The sequence below is a fragment of the Bos indicus x Bos taurus genome, chromosome 3, assembly GCF_003369695.1.
Source record: "Bos indicus x Bos taurus breed Angus x Brahman F1 hybrid chromosome 3, Bos_hybrid_MaternalHap_v2.0, whole genome shotgun sequence".
NCBI lineage: Eukaryota > Metazoa > Chordata > Mammalia > Artiodactyla > Bovidae > Bos > Bos indicus x Bos taurus.
Window position 1 is genome coordinate 19892738 of NC_040078.1, and position 16685 is coordinate 19909422.

The 16685-nt window shown below is 42.0% G+C and overlaps 1 protein-coding gene and 1 non-coding gene across 5 annotated transcripts in view; both read right to left on the reverse strand.

Moving 5' to 3' along the window:
- SETDB1 (SET domain bifurcated histone lysine methyltransferase 1) overlaps positions 1-1010 on the reverse strand; it is a 32435-nt gene extending 31425 nt beyond the window's left edge. For 3 of the 4 annotated variants that reach the window (XM_027534260.1, XM_027534273.1, XM_027534280.1), the window contains exon 1: positions 799-988. The gene's annotated coding sequence lies outside the window, so the exon portion shown is untranslated. Of the gene's footprint in view, positions 1-798 lie in introns of all 4 variants that reach the window. The other variant, XM_027534268.1, reaches the window with a different exon arrangement.
- Positions 1011-14141: 13131 nt separating this feature from the next.
- Positions 14142-14214, reverse strand: TRNAG-CCC. Its single transcript has one exon. It is a non-coding gene; the product is annotated as a tRNA-Gly (tRNA).
- Positions 14215-16685: the final 2471 nt, after the last annotated feature.

Consider the following 16685-nt stretch of genomic DNA (forward strand, 5'->3'; position numbering starts at 1 on the left):
TACTCAGATATACGTAGTTAGGTTTGAGTCCATGTCCACCCCCCACCCCCAACCCCCGAGTTCTCCAGTGTCTGAAGCTGAGATTTTGTAGAGTTCTCATCTCCTATAGGCTGTAGACTATAGGCCTGAGTAAAATGAAAAAGTTTGACAGGGCACGGAGGACATATATCACACAAGGAGCTACCAAAAATAATGTTTTAGGAAACTGAAAAGAAGCAATTTATTGAGGTAGATATTTCTGTGACCTGTGTTCCTTGACTAATGAGATAAATCTTTACACGCTATGCTAATTTGAGCAAATACCCCCACCTGGAGGGGAAGGTTTGGTTTACAACTCCCTAATTCGTTGTTTTCTCTTTAATTACTTTTCTCCTTACATCACTTTGTTTTCACGTTGAAAGACACTTAAGTACACAAAAGCTTGCAGCACAAAAGGTTTTCCCAAAGTAAAATGAAATAAAATAATATGGGAATAAAAGGTGGCTACCTAAATCGACACTTCAAATACTCGCACATACAACACACACTGGTGTTAACTGCTTTTTCGATCAAACGGTTAAAGCAAAACTGAAGCCAGAACGCCATGCGACCCCAGTGCCAGTTCTCACTGTCTCCATTTCTCTTTTGACCACACGCCGCCCCACCCCCGCGCTACCCATTTTAGGGGTGCGTCCCACCCACCCGCAAATCCAGTTCAACACCGTCCCCGCTTGTCTCCGGGAAAGACCTCCTTCCCACCCTCGCCCGACCTCTTACAACAAACAAAACATTCCATACAAGCCCTTGGTCTCCGAATACCTCAATTAACAGTATTTCCCACACCTCCCTGCTTCCAGCTAAAGATGGCTCTTTCTCACCAGCCAGACCCCAGACTCACGACGCAGGGGTCGGCCTCGGTAGGAAAGAACGAAACCAAACAGAAAAGGGAGCAGGGGGAGGGGAAGAAGCGTGAGGGAGGGAAGGGGAAGGCGGTGGGGGGGGGGGGGGGAGCCGGAAAAAAAAAAAAAAAAGACGCCGGAAGCAAGCCTGAGGTGCCGTTCCGGTTGCTGCGACGGTAGCCTGATGGGGTCAAACCCAAAGCCGCAGGGCTCCCCTCGAAGGCTGGGAAACTCAGGGGCGTACGCATGCGTCAAGGAAAATCCTTCCAGGGCACACGTGAGAAACGATTGGCGGGTAAAGTGGGCGTGGTTTAGATACATTACAGAAAGGCTCCGCCTCTTCTACCACCCCTCAACTGGTGGTAGTAGTACTAAGTTTGTTGTGCAGAGGCTCAGTCGGCGAACACTAAGGTTTAGAATTCTCCCTTGTACTTGAGTTTGTTGTGTTACATAAACCGTACAAATTGTAATAAGTCGAGTTCCGTTCAGTTGCTCAGTCGTGTCCTACTTTGCGACCCTATGGACTGCAGCACGACAGGCTTCCCTGTCCATCACCAACTCCCGGAGCGTGCTCAAACTCATGTTTATCGAGTAGGTGATGCCACGTCTCAGCCTCTGTCGTACCCTTCTCCTCCTGCCTTCAATCTTTCCCAGTATCAGGGTCTTTTCCAATGTCAGTTCTTCGCATCAGGTGGAAGGTGTAATATGAAAAACAGGAAAATAGCTTTTCCACCCCCATCACTTAACCACCTCTGCTCCTTTGAGGTAAATCAACTTAGTTTTCTAGGCTTGTGTGTACAAGATCAAACATGAATTTTTTTGTTTCTGTTTTCACTTAACATGTGGACGTTCCATGAAGTCAATTAAAAGTTTTCTTTTTGATAGTTGTGTAATACTTTGTAATATGGTTAAATCATACTTAGAAATTTGGATTGTGCTCAGTTTTTAGCCACAACAAAAATTCAACAATAAATATTAAACATCCTTTTGCAGTAGTACATTTATTTCTGTGAAAGAGATCCCCCAAAATGGAATCTGAGTTGAAAAAATATGTATTTTCCCCTATTTTTATCAGAATCCACTGTCAAATTACTTTTCAAAAAGGTTGAAACAATTTTTACTTTCACTAGCAAATCTGTGAAAGTGTCTCTTTCCCCACATTCTCATTTAGGACTGTTTGTTAACTTTAATTTTTAAGAATTTGATATGTATTTAAATGATACCTGTGTCAGGATAGACTAGGCTATGTTGCGGAAACACCACCAAAAGTTTAAAACAAGAAGCATGTGTTATTCGTTCACACCGCATAATCATCTCTAAAAGGGTGACAATGGAGTTCTGCTCACCACAGCTACTCAGAAACCCAGGCTGATGTGCCACCCTGCCGTAAGGAGATATCACTAGAGAGTTTCACACTGGTAACTAGAATGACTCAACCTACTGGCTTGAATGAGGCCCTACCCAAACAGGAGAGGGCCAGGAAGAACAGTCATGTCTCATCTCCAGAAGGATGGAGCTGCTGCTGCTGCTGCTAAGTCGCTTCAGTCGTGTCCGACTCTGTGCAACCCCATAGACAGCACCCACCAGGCTCCTCCGTCCATGGGATTTTCCAGGCAAGAGTACTGGAGTAATGTATTTGATGAATCAGCACTGTTGACTACCACGTAATCTCATTACTACTTTAATTTAATGAGTTCATTAAATAATTTAATTTGCTCAGCCATCTTTACACCAAGTGCTCCTAAATTCATTTAAAAAGTATAAGCCAACATTCTCTTTCTCTTTTTTTTTTTTGGCCATACTGCACCCATGTGGGATCTTAGTTCCCCAACCAAGGATCAAACCCATGCCCCCTGCATCGGAAACGCACTTAAAAAAATTATTTATTTTAATTGGAAGCTGATTACTTTATTGTAGTGGTTTCTGGCATACATTGACATGAATCAGCCATGGGTGTACATGTGTCCCCCATCCGGAAACCCCCCCACCTCCCTCCCCATCCCATCCCTCAGGGTTGTCCCAGTGCACTGGCTTTGAGTGCCCTATTTTATGCATTGAACTTAACTTGAACTGGTCATCTATTTCACATATGGTAATATACGTGTTTCAATGCTATTCTCTCAAATCATCCCACCCTTGCCTCCTACAGAGTACAGAAGTCTGATCTTTATATCTGTGTCTCTTTTGATATCTCAAATATAGGTTCATCGTTACCATCTTTCTAAATTCCATATATATGCGTTAATATACTGTATTGGTGTTTTTCTTTCTGACTTACTTCACTCTGTATAATAGGCTCCAGTTTCATCCACCTCATTAGAAATGTTTCAAATGCATTCTTTTTAATTGCCGAGTAATATTCCATTGTGTATATGTAGCACAACTTTCTTATCCATTCATCTGCTTCTGGACATCTAGGTTGCTTCCATGTCCTAGCTATTGTAAATCAATGCTGCGATGAACATTGGGGTACACATGTCTCTTTCAGTTCTGGTTTCCTCAGTGTGTATGCCCAGCAGTGGGATCGCTGAGTTGTATGGCAGTTCTATTTCCAGTTTTTTAAGGAATCTCCACACTGTTCTCCATGGTGTCTGTATTGGTTGCATTCCCACCAACAGTGTAAAAGGGTTCCGTTTTCTCCACACCGTCTCCAGCATTTATTGTTTGTAGACTTTTTGATAGCAGCCAGACCAGAGTGAGATGGTACCTACCTCATTGTGATTTTGATTTGCATTTCTCTGATAATGAGTGATGTTGATCATCTATTCATGTGTTTGTTAGCCATCTGTATGTCTTCTTTGGAGAAATGTCTGTTCAGTTCTTCAGGCCCATTTTTTGATTGGGTCATTTATTTTTTCTGGTATTGAGCTGCATGAGCTGCTTGGATATTTTTGAGATTAATTCTTTGTCAGTTGCTTCGTTTGCTATTATTTTCTCCCATTCTGAAGGCTGTCTTTTCACCTTGCTTATAGTTTCCTTCGTTGTGCGAAAGCTTTTAAGTTTAATTAGGTCCAATTTGTTTATTTTTGCTTTTATTTCCATTACTCTGGGAAGTGGATCATAGAGGATCCTGCTGTGATTTATGTTGGAGGGAGTGGAAACACTTTTAACCACTGGACTGCCAGGGAAGTTCATGGAACCTTCTGTGTAAGACTGAAAGTAGGGTCCAAGCAGGATCATCAAAGTTTTTGAATTCCTCCCCTGGTGACCGCCCTTTCAACTATGCTCATTTCACCTGTCCACCAGTTTCCTGGGACCATGCTAAGTACCTATTTCTTATTGTTACGACACCAGGAATTGAGGTACAGAGAAGTAAAAGTCTTCTCAAAATATTTGAAATTCAGAATGTTCCAAACTCACCTCATGATTGTATTTTCTTACCTGAGCTAGAAATTTTATTTTAATTCATTAATTATTTTGGATGCACCACGAAGCCTGTGGGATCTTAGTTTCCTGACCAAGAATCAAACACAGGCCCCTTGCATCCCTGCATTGGAAGTGTGAAGTCTTAACCACTGGACTGCCAGGGAAGTCCCTGAGGTAGAAATTTTAGATGTATTGTTGCTGTTGTTCAGTCATGTCCAACTCTTTGAGATCCTATGAACTGCAACAGGGTTCCCTGTCCTTTACTATCTCCTGAAGTTTGCTGAAACTCGTGTGCATTGAGTCAGTGATGCCATCCAAACATCTCATCCTCTGTCATTTCCCTTCTACTCTTGCCCTTAGGCTTTCCCAGCATCAGGGTCTTTTCCAATGAATTTGCTTTTTGCATCAGGGGGCCAAAGTATTGGAGCTTCAGCTTCAGCATCAGTCCTTCCAATGAATATTCAGGGTTGATATCCTTTAGTATTGACTAGTTTGATCTCCTTGCTGTCCAAAGGACTCTCAAGAATCTTCTCCAATGCCACAGTTCGAAAGCATCAGTCTTCGGTGCTCAGCCTTCTTTATGGTCCAACTCTCACATCCACACATGACTACTGGAAAAATCATAGCTTGACCATACAGACCTTTGTTAGCAAAATGATATCTCTGCTTTTTAGTATGCCGTTTAGGTTTGTCATAACTTTTTTTCCGAGGAGCGAGCATCTTTTAATTTCATGGCCGCGGTTACCATAGAGCCTGTAGATTCTAGGAATCTTTTAGACATATTACTCCTTATAAAACACACACATGGTATTTATTGGTTACTTCATAACAGGAAGTGTTTTAAGCACTTTACAGTTGTTAATTTAATTCTCACAACAATCTGATGAGGTAGGAACAATAATAATATTGTCTCCTTTTTTTAAAGTAAAATTTTAAAATTGAGATATAATTGACTCACAACATCATATACAAAATAATGATTTGATATTTGTGTATATTGCAAAATGATTACCACAATAAGTCTAGTTAACATGCTACCATACATAATTTTTTTCTTGGTGATGAGAAACTTTAAGATTTTCTATGTTAACAACTTTCAAATATGCAATACAATATTATTAATTATAGCTACCATGGTGTTTATTACATCCCCCTGACTTCTTTATTTTATAACTAGAAGTTTGTACCTTTCAACTCCCTTCACTCATTTTACCTACCCACCTCTTCCCACATCTCTGGAAACCACCACTTTGTTGTCAGTATGAATTGGATTTTGGTGGTCTTTTTGTTTGTTTGCTTTTAAGATTCCACATATAAATGAGATTATACAGTATTTATCTTTCTCTGTCTGAATTGTTTCACTTAGCATTATTCCCTCAGGTCCATTCATATTGCCACAAATGGTAAGATTTCATCCTTTTTATGAGTGAATAATATTCCATTGCATATATTTTTTTTTTTTAATGGATAGAAAACTGAGGCACAGAATTAAATAAATCTCCCAAGACCACAAAGTTAAAAAATGTTAGAACATGGCAGTTTGGTCCTACATCTTGTTGTCTTAAACCATTATACAACACATCTTGTTTATCCTAGCTTGTAAATGCTTTTTATATCTTTTCCCCACTTTCATTTCCTATTCTGCTGTCTTTATTTAGTCCTTCCTTCCTTCATTTCTCTCTCTCCCTCTCTCTTGCTTCCTTCTTTTCACTCCCTCTCTCTCACTCTTTCTTTTTTTTTCTACTACACCGTGTAGCATGTAGAACCTTAGTTCCCTGACCAGGGATCGAACCTGCCACCTCTGCTTTGGAATCCTGTAGTCTTAACCAGTGAGGCTTCCTAGGTGGCTCAATGTAAAGAATCTGCTTGCCAATGCAGGAGACTTCAAGAGATGCAAGTTCGCTACTGGGTTGGGAAGATCCCCTGAAGGAGGAAATGGCAACCGAGTCCAATATTCTTGCTGGGAAATCCCATGGATGGAGGAGCCTTGTGGGCTACAGTCCATGGGGTTGCAAAGTGTTGGACATGACTGAGTGAGCACGCATGCAGTCTTAACCACTGGACCAACACGGAAGTCCCCTAATTCTTATTTCTTGCCAGGACAAAGTAGCCTCCTGGTTGGTAGCCCTTACTGTAGATCGGTTCTATTAGTGGCTTTGATCATGTCACTCCCCTGCTTTAAAACTGTTTTCTTTATGTTCAAACTTCAATTATAAAATTTAAAGCTCTTCATAATTTGTCCCCCATTTCCCTCTCTGGCGTATTTCCCACTTCTCCATTTGCATTCCTGATTATTTGCTTTCCCCTCAATATGTTTATGTGTTTCACTTTTATATCTTCATTCCTTTGCTGACTGTGATCTATCTCCTGGAACAACCCTTGCCTTTCTGTTGTGTGCTAATGGCAACCCAATGCACTGTCGACCACCAGGCTCCTCTGTCCGTGGGACTCTCCATGCAAGAATACTGGAGTGGGTTGCCATTTTCTGCTCCAGGGGAATCTTCCTAATTCAGGGACCAAGCCTGTGTCTCTTATGTCTCCTATATTGGCAGGCGGGTTCCTTACTACTAGTGCCACCTGGGAAGCCCACCCTTCTGTTGGTGAAATACTAGTTCTCTAGGGTCAAACTATGGAGAAGGCAATGGCATCCCACTCCAGTGTTCTTGCCTGGAAAATCCCATGGACAGAGGAGCCTGGTGGGCTGCAGTCCCTGGGGTCGCTGGGAGTTGGACACGACTGAGTGACTTCACTTTCACTTACTTTCATGCATTGGAGAAAGAAATGGCAACCTACGCCAGTGTTCTTGCCTCGAGAATCCCAGGGACAGGGGAGCCTGGTGGGCTGCTGTCTATGGGGTCACACAGAGTCGGACACGACTGAAGCGACTTAGCAGCAGCCGCAGCAGGGTCAAACTAAATGTCTTCTATGTGAAGTTTTCGTAGTCAAACTTTAATATGTATCAGAATCACCTGGAGAGCTTGTAAACCACAGGCTGCTATCCCCACACCATCCCTGGAGTAGGTCTGGGTGGAGTTTGAGAATTTGCATGTCTAAGATTTTCCCAGGTGATACCCATGCTGTTGGAACAGGGACCAGAGTTTAGGAATCTCTTTTCTAGGGACTTCCTTGGTTAAAAATCTGCCTTCCAGTGCAGGGGATTTGGGTTTGATCCCTGGTCAAGGAACTAAGATCCCACATACCTCGGAGCAACTGTTAAGCCTATGTGCTTAACAACTAGAGAGCCACAACTAGAGAGCCCAAATGCCACAGAGAGACTGTGCCCTGCAACAAAAGATCCTAAACGACATAACTTGGACCCAAACCCAACCCAATGCAATGTACCTGGGACCATCACTTACCCCCTGTGGAATCAACTCTTGCCCCTGTGCTTCCATTACCTTAATTCTTTTCCTGTCATGAGTTATCTGGGCCTTTCCTCTGCTGGTTTGTGATCAACTCAAGGCTGAGTTCCTATCTTAATTATCTTTGTTTCCTCTAGCAACTGACCTATTGCCCCATACATGCAATACTCTGGAGTTTGTGATGATTAAAGGGAAATCTTTGCTCTGCCCTGATTACGTTACTGTTAAGATTCGTTCAGTTTTCTGATATGTGTGTGGGTGGGCTGAGGGTGGAAGTAAGGAATGGGGATGTTGAAGAGAAACAGAAGCAATTTGGAGCATCATATTCCAATCTGATTTCTTCATTGCCCTGAGAAACTGAAGCAATTAGTCCAATAGATCAGCGGTGGGACACAGGGAAGTGTCTTATGAGGACTTGCTGCTAAACATGCAGTCAGGGAACCTGCTAGAGACCCTAAATCTCTGGTCCCAACTCAGGGAGTACTGAATCAGAATCTGAATTTTAGTAAGACCGCCAGGTAATTTGTTCACTAAATTTTTTCTTATAAAGCTTTTTCAAAAAAATTATTTATTTTATTTTTGGCCACACTGAGTCTTTGTTGCTGTGCTCAGGCTTTCTCAAGTTGCAGCGAGCAAGGGGCTATTCTTCATTGTGATACTCAGGCTTCTCATTGTAGTGGCTTCTCTTGCTAGAGCACAGGCTCTAGGTGAGGCCTCGGTAATTGTGGTACTGGGGCTTAGCTGCTCTGCAGCATGTGGACTTTTCCCGGACCAGGGATTGAACCAGTATCCCCTGCGTTGCAAGGTGAATTCCTATCCACTGTACCACCAGGGAAGTCCCTGCTCACTAAAATTTTAGAAATACTGTAGGAAAGGCAGGTTTGAGCTATGTAATCCTTTCCAGGACAATAGTTAGGGAGCCAAACTCTAGCTTTTTTTGTTTGTTTGTTTGTTAAGAATTGAAGAGTAACTCCTGTCAGAGACAATCAGGCCCTGATATAAATTACATTATTTTTAATATTCTTTATTGTTTTAAATGTAATCCAATGGAATGACCTATTGGTATAAATCAGTTTTTTTTTTTTGGCCTTACCACATGGAATGTGAAATCAGTTCCCTGATCAGAGGTTGAACTTGTGTCTCCTGCAATGGAAATGTGGAGACTTAACCACTGGACCACCAAGTAAGTCCAACCTTATTAAAATTTACAAAATATTGAAAATAATAATAATAAGACAGCTTATTGAAGCTGAAACTCCAATACTTTGGCCAGCTGATGCGAAGAACTGACTCATTTGAAAAGACCCTGTTGCTGGGAAAGATTGAAGGTGGGAGGAAAAGGGGATGACAGAGGATGAGATGCTTGGATGGCATCACTGACTCAATGGACGTGAGTTTGAGTAAACTCTGGGAGTTGGTGATGGACAGGGAGGCCTGGTGTGCTGCAGTCCATGGGGTCGCAAAGAGTGGGACATGACTGAGCGACTGAACTGAATTGAATTGCCAGCTTAATAATGTGAAATAAATAACTGATACACCTGTACTCATGTCAGTGTTCATATTGGTGTGCTCAACACATTCACACCTATAATCTATTATTATACGTTGAAAAATCACAAACATATGCTACTTATTACTTGATCATGAGATATCATAGTGTGGGGGCTGAAACCTTGGAATGCCAAATGATCCTTTCCTTGCAGACAGACTTAGGGGAAATAGAATCATAATCTGAAAGTTACTGCATAATTTCAGAATCAAAACAAAGGAACATAAGGATTAACAACTCAGAGGGTTTCAAACATCAAGAAAGTAATGTAATGGAGCAAAACTGGGTGAGACAGAACTGTGGTCACTCGGGAAATACATATCTCACCTACAAGGAGCAGTTGACATTTAGCTCTAGCTAATTTTTCTCCTGTGTGGCACATATGATGCTGCCAGATCTCCAATTTTTCAAGAGAACTTAAAAACCGATTTTTTTGGTATGAAAGCTTCTGAGTTTTGATTATTCACAAATAGTTTAAAAAACTTTGTAAATTCTGACTTCCCTGGTGGCTCAGTGGTAAAGAATCAGCCTGCCAATGCAAAGGAGGTGGGTTTGATCCCTGATCCGGGAAGAGTCCACATCCCATGGAGCAACTAAGCCTGTGTGCCACAACTGTTAAGACAGTGCTCTAGAGCCTGGGAGCCACAACTACTGAACCTATGTGCCAGAACTACTGAAGCCTGTACACCCTAGACTACACTCTCAGCAACAAGAGAAGCCACTGCAATAAGAAGTCTGCACACCGCAACTAGAGAGTATCACCCACTTGTCACAGCTAGAGAAAAGCCCAGGCAGCAACAAAGACTCAGCTTGCCAAAAAAATAAAAAATAAAAAACTTGTTTTGTAAATTCTGCAATACTCTGTCAGTAATTCAACTTCTAGGAATTAAACTACATACCTCTGAAATGACATAAAGTGCTAAATTATCTTCTGCAACATTATCTGAAATAAAATGTTTAGAAACAAAATAAATTGTCATCAGCAAGTGTTGGTTAAACAAACTATAGCACACCCAAACAGGAGCATACTCTTCAGTAGTGTTATAAAAAAAAAAGGCTAAGGAAGCTCTTTGTGCATTAATATGAAGTGATCTTCAAGATACATGATTAAATGAGAAAAACAAGTGCAGAACATGGTATATACCATGCTTTGCTGTGCTGTGGTCTACTTAGTCCCTGAGTCTTGTCTGAATCTTTGGAACCCAATGGACTGTAGCCCACCAGGCTCCTCTGTGCATGAGGATTCTCCAGGTGAGAATACTAGAATGGGTTGCTGTGCTCTCCTTCAGGGCATCTTCCCTACCCAGGGATAAAACCCAGGTCTCCCTCATTGCAGACAGATTCTTTACCAGTTGAGCTACCAGGGAAGACCCATATACCATGCTGCCGCTGCTGCTGCTGCTAAGTCACATCAGTCGTGTCCAACTCTATGTGACCCCATAGACGGCAGCCCATCAGGCTCCCCTGTCCCTGGGATTCTCCAGGCAAGAACACTGGAGTGGGTTGCCATTTCCTTCTCCAATATATACCATGCTCAGATCAGATCATATTAGTTGTTAAATATTTATTTCTTTATTTGGCTGTGCTGGGCCTTAGTTAGATCCCGAGGCACGTGGGATCTTCGATCTTTTTTGTGGCATGAAGGATCTTTAGCTGTGGCATGTGAACTCTTAGTTCTGGCATGTGGGACTAGTTCCATGACCAAGGTTGGAACCTGGGTCCTCTGCATTGGGAGCGTGGTGACTTAGGCACTGGACCACAAATGAAGTCCCTTAGTTGTTAAATAATAGCAAAAATACACATTTTTATACATATATGTAAAATATCACTGGATGGATACCTAAGAAATTTATACTGGTTGTCTCTGAAGAGGGCAAATTGAAGGTGGGGACAAGGGTGGGAGTAAGAGTTTTGTTGTTGTTTAGGCACTCAGTTGTGTCCGACTCTTTGCAACCCCATGGACTGCAGCACACCAGGCTTTCCTGTCCTTCACCATCTCCCGGAGTTTGCTCAAACTCATGTCCACTGGGTTGTGGATGCCATCCAACCATCTCATCCTCTGTTGTCCCCTTCTCCTCCTGCCCTCAATCTTTCCAAGCATCAGGGTCTTTTCAAATGAGTCAGCTCTTTGCATCAGGTGGGCAAAGTATTGGAGCTTCAGCTTTAGCATCAGTCCTTCCAATGAATATTCAGGACTGATTTCCTTTAGGACAGACTGGTTTGATTTCCTTGCTATCCAAGGGACTCTCAAGAGTCTTCTCCAACACCACAGTTTGAAGGCATCACTTCTTCGGTGCTCAGCCTTTTTTATTGTCCAGCTCTCACATCCATATATGACTACCAGAAAAATCATGGCTTTGGCTATATAGACCTTTGTAGGCAAAAAAATGTCTCTGCTTTTCAATATACTGTCTAGGTTTTTCATTGCTTTTCTTCCAAGGAACAAGTGTCTTTTAATTTCATGGCAGCAGTCACTGTCCATAGTGATTTTGGAGCCCAGGAAAATAAAGTCTATCACCGTTTCCATTGTTTCCCCATCTATTTGCCATGAAATGATGGGACTGGATGTCATGATCTTCTTTTTTTAAATGCTGAGTTTTAAGCCATCTTTTTCACTCTCTTCTTTCACCTTCATCAAGAGGCTCTTTAATTCCTCTTGGCTTTCTGCCATAAGTGTGGCGTCATCTGCATGTCTGAGGTTATTGATATTTTTCCCCACCCCACAGTCTTGACTCCAAGAGTTTTTACAGTACGCCATTTAATAGTTTTTGAATTCTGAAGCATAAAAATGGAGAGTTTATTCAAAAATATTACTTTAAAAATAAAAAGAAAAGAAGAATGTCTGGAAAAATACGCATATGTGTAAAAACAAATTACCTTAATAGCAGTTATTCTGGAAAGAAGATTTGTGAAACAAGGCAGTGTCTAGGAAATTTCTGCATTTTTAATTTATAAACGTTTATATATAAATTTATAAATTATAAATTATATATTTATAATTTATAAATTTATAAATGTTACTTAAGTATATCATCTATGAGGACTTGTCTAATCATTGCCCAGAAAGGGTTCGGCAGGGCAAAATCTGGATGGCTCCTTCCAGCTGGTTTATAGATTGTGTGATGTCCTTTGAGTTGCTCCCTCTTGGCAACTGAACTCGCACAGTGTGATAACCTAGTGATTGTACTGTTTTCATCAGTCACATTTTTACAAATAGGTAGACTCATTCATCGGAGAAGGCGATGGCACCCCACTCCAGTACTCTTGGCTGGAAAATCCCACAGACGGAGGAGCCTGGTGGGCTGCAGTCCATGGAGTCGCGAAGAGTCAGAGATGACTGAGCGACTTCCCTTTCCCTAACATTTATAAAATTTTTTTTTACGTCTGTGCATTTATTACTTTCACAATAATTTTTAAATGTTAACTCAAAAATCAAATGGAAAATGCAACACACACCTGCACAAGGTTTGTAGATTATACTGGAGGGGTCTGCCCAATAAAACTTATTTGCAAACCCATTGGATTTCTAAGCCACCAGTTTAAGGTAAGTGAAAGAAATATTTAAGGACACCAGATTAACAGAGCTAATGTGGGCACTAAAGCCAGATGGATTCAAGGTCTGTGGGCTGCAACTCCCTGAATCTCCATACCAAGGACTATCTGACTATCAGGACTGGAAATATTCTGCTGTCCAATGGCTAAGTTGCTTTCTTTCCTGAACAGCATTCACCACATTGGCCCTGTGTGAGTTTGCCTTGGGTTGCTCCTTTTTCTCTGCTTCCACATTTGATACATTTCTAATTGATGCATTTTTCCCCCCTTGGATAAGTTAAGGGAGAAAGTAAGATAACAGTTAAATCTGTGCCTCTCTTATGACTGTATATTGATGCTCTGATTAAACATGTGTTGGTCTTGCATTTTATTTTAGATGGCGTGTGTGTGTGTGCGTGCGCGTGCACACATGCTCAGTCACTCAGTTGTATCCAACTCTTTGCGACCCTATGGACTGTAACCAGCCAGGTTCCTTTGTTCATGGGATTTTTCAGGCAAGAATACTGGCGTGGGTTGCCATTTCCTCCTCCAGGGCATCTTCCTGACCCACGGACTGAACCTATGTCTCCTGCATTGCAGGCTGATTCTTTACCACTGAGTCACCTAGGAAGTTATTCATTTAACTTTAGAAGGTGGGGAAAAGGTTAATTTCTGAGCTTCTGGAGGGGAACACACATCACCCTCAAGTGCTGCTTCAATCTAAATCTGCTTTTATTTTGTCCTGACCTGCACCTTACCATGAATTTCTTTTCACTCAATAAGGGTACGAATCATCTCTTTTCCAGTTTAACCAATATAACACCTTCTGTTCTGGTGAAGGCAAAGTCTAGTATCTCCAGTGGAAGCCTTTGGTTTCCTTTCCTCTATTTTCAAATAATCCTGAGGATTTACTCAAGCCAGGGATGGGGGAAGAAGCCCTGTTTCCAGGAATCAGGAACAGAGATAATCGTCAAGTCTCTGCTAACAGTGCATGGCTAGAGTTCTATTTCCAATACCACCTAGTATTGCTGCTAAAGCCTGGCTCAGCCTGGTCGCCAAGGATACAAGTCTCCTTGGAAGTGACTGTGTGTTGGTCCAAGTACCTGCACAAGCCCACACTTAGATTCCCCACACTTAGATTCCAAGATTATGCATCTAAGCCCTACACTTAGATTCCAATCTAAGCCCCACACTTAGATTCCAAGATTACGAAACTCTTAGTTCACATTCCCATATGAATTTGCTGTTGCCTAGAACATTTGGCCCAGCCTGGCTGGACCTGAGAGCTTTAGTCTCTATTATTTACCGTGCTAGAACCAATTCTCTCCAGCCAGACCTGTATTGAGCCTTCATCAGTGGCCTAGGTGCCTCCTTTCCTTCTAGTGAATTCTCTCTCTCTCTCTCTTTTTAATTATTTGGCTATTCTAGGTCTTAGTTACACCATGCAGGATCCAGTTCCCTGACCAGGGATTGAACCCAGGATCCCTGCATTGGGAGTGCAGAGTCTTAGCCATTGGACCACCAGGGAAGTCCTTCTCTGTCTCCCAATAAAAATATTTTAGGAACAAATTTGAGTCAGTGGTAGTGAGGTAGATGAGCCCATAGCCTGTTATGCAGTGAAGTTAAGTCAGAAAGAGAAAGACAAATATCGTATATTAACACATATATATGGAACCTAGAAAAATGGTACGGATAAATCCATTTGCAGTGAAGGAATCAATCCCTTGCAGGGAAGATGCAGATGTAGAGAATGGACTTGTGGGCACAGGGGTGAGGGGGTAGAGTGCAAAGAGAGAGTGGGATGAGATGGAGAAAGTAGCACTGACATATATACACTACCATGTGTGAAATAGTTAGCTAGGAAAAGTTGCTATATAACATAGGGAGCCCAGCCTGGTGCTCTGTGATGACTTACAGGGGTGGGATGGGGGAGGGGAGGGAGGCTTCAGAGGGAGGGGATATTTGTATAATTATGGCTGATTCATGTTATTGTACAGCAGAAACCAACACCTTGTAAAGCAATTTTCCTCCAATTAGAAAATTAATTTTTTTAAAAAGGAAGGAGAAAGTAACTTTATACTTCTTGAGTGTGGCCCACACATAGTGACTTCTAAAGAGGACAGCATGGAAGAGGGTGACAAAGAATAATAAGGAAAAAGTTTAATTAATTTATTTATTGCAACAGATTTTAGTTGCATCATGAGTGATCTTTCTGTGAGGTGGATGGACTCTCTAGTTGTGGCACACAGACTTGGTGCCTCGCAGCATGGGGGATCTTAGTTCCAGGACCAGAGACAGAACCCATGTCTCCTGCCTTGCAAGGCGGATTCCTAACCACTGGACCCCTAGGGAAGTCCCTCTAGTGAACTCTCTTATGGACTTTCCTGCCAGTTAGCCGTAGCTCACTCTATCAAATTTCCATAACTTCAGACTTCGGAGAATGGAGTTATGATTTCCTTCTCTTTTCTCTTAAAAAGTCCCTAGGATGGTGATTGTGACACTTATCATCATGTATTATGTATTAGCTTCCTGTGACTGCCATAACAAATTATCACAAACTGGGTGGCTTAAAACAACAGAAATTTATTCTCTCAGAGTCCTGAAGACTAGAAGTCCAAAATCAAGGTGTTGGTATGGCTGCACTCCCTCCAAAGGCTCTGGAGGGAAAACTTCTTGCCTCTTCCAGCTTCTGATGGTTCCAGGCAAGGATTCTTTAGCTGTGGTTGCATAACTCCAGTCTCTGCTTTCATTTTCACATGACCTTTTCCCCTCTGTGTGTATGTCTCCTCTTCTGTCTTTCGTAAAGACATTTGTCGTGGGTTTTAGGGCTTACCCCACTAATCCAGGTTGAATTCATTTTGAAATCCTTAACTTTACATCTGCAAAGACCATCTTTCCAAATAAGGTCATGTTCATAGATTTCAGGGATAAGGACATGGACAAATCATTTTGAGGGTTCCTTTTCAACCCACTAGATGTTATTTTCTAAGTGAGGAAATGTAGGCTGAGGGAAGTTAAGGGATTACCCAAGGCACATTAGTTCCCCTCTACCACAGAACTCTGCCCACTTGAGAAGGGCATCAGCTTTTATTAAGCTTCATACACTAAAAAAGTCCTGTTAGATTCTTATTATAGGATAACTGGTTCTTGCTGGCCTTATATTTGCATAACTAAAGGGACATCCTAAGACCACCTCTAGGAGGGCTTAGACGCACCTTCCCAAGCATCAGGTTTTACATGCGCCTGACCGAGCATCATGATATTATATTACGTTACCTCATAAAATTATGGCCAACTGTCTAGTTATCTTAAGAATATTAGATAATGGAGGATTGAAATCCATGGCCTTATTTTTAAATTTTTATTTACTGAGTTATTCATTTATTTTTGGCTGTGCTGCATCTTTGTTGCTGTGTGGGTTTTTCTTTTTTTCTTTTTTTTTGGGTTTTTCTTTAGTTGCAGTTAGAGGGGGCTACTCTCCAGTTACTGTGTGCAGGTTTCTTGTGGTGGCTTCTCTTGCTGCAGAGGACAGGCTCTAGGGTGGCCAGGCTTCAACACTTGTGGTTCCTGGGTTCGAGAGCACAGGCTCAGTAGTTGTGGTGCTCGGGCTTAGTTGCTCCACAGCATGTGGGATCTTCACAGAACAGGGGTCAAACCCACCTCTTCTGCATTAGCAGGCTGATTCTCTACCATTGAGCCACGGGGGAAGGCCCTCATGGCTTTCTTTTAAAAGATAAGTTCAACCTGTCTCTGCCCCGCTTTGGTAGCGATTTCCCTGAATAGAATGATACAGACTAGCTTGTGTTTCATCCCTATTATTATTCTCAACTCACCCTCATGTGCCTATTGTGGAATGCAAGGCGGAGGAGGCTGAGAAATAGGAGGTTGAGTAATAAACAGTCTGTTTCATAAATGTCTGTGTAAGAGATTTCAAATCTCCTGTGAAGGGAAGTCTATCAGGTTTTCTCACACTTCAGCTCAGAGATGGCTCCGTAGCTG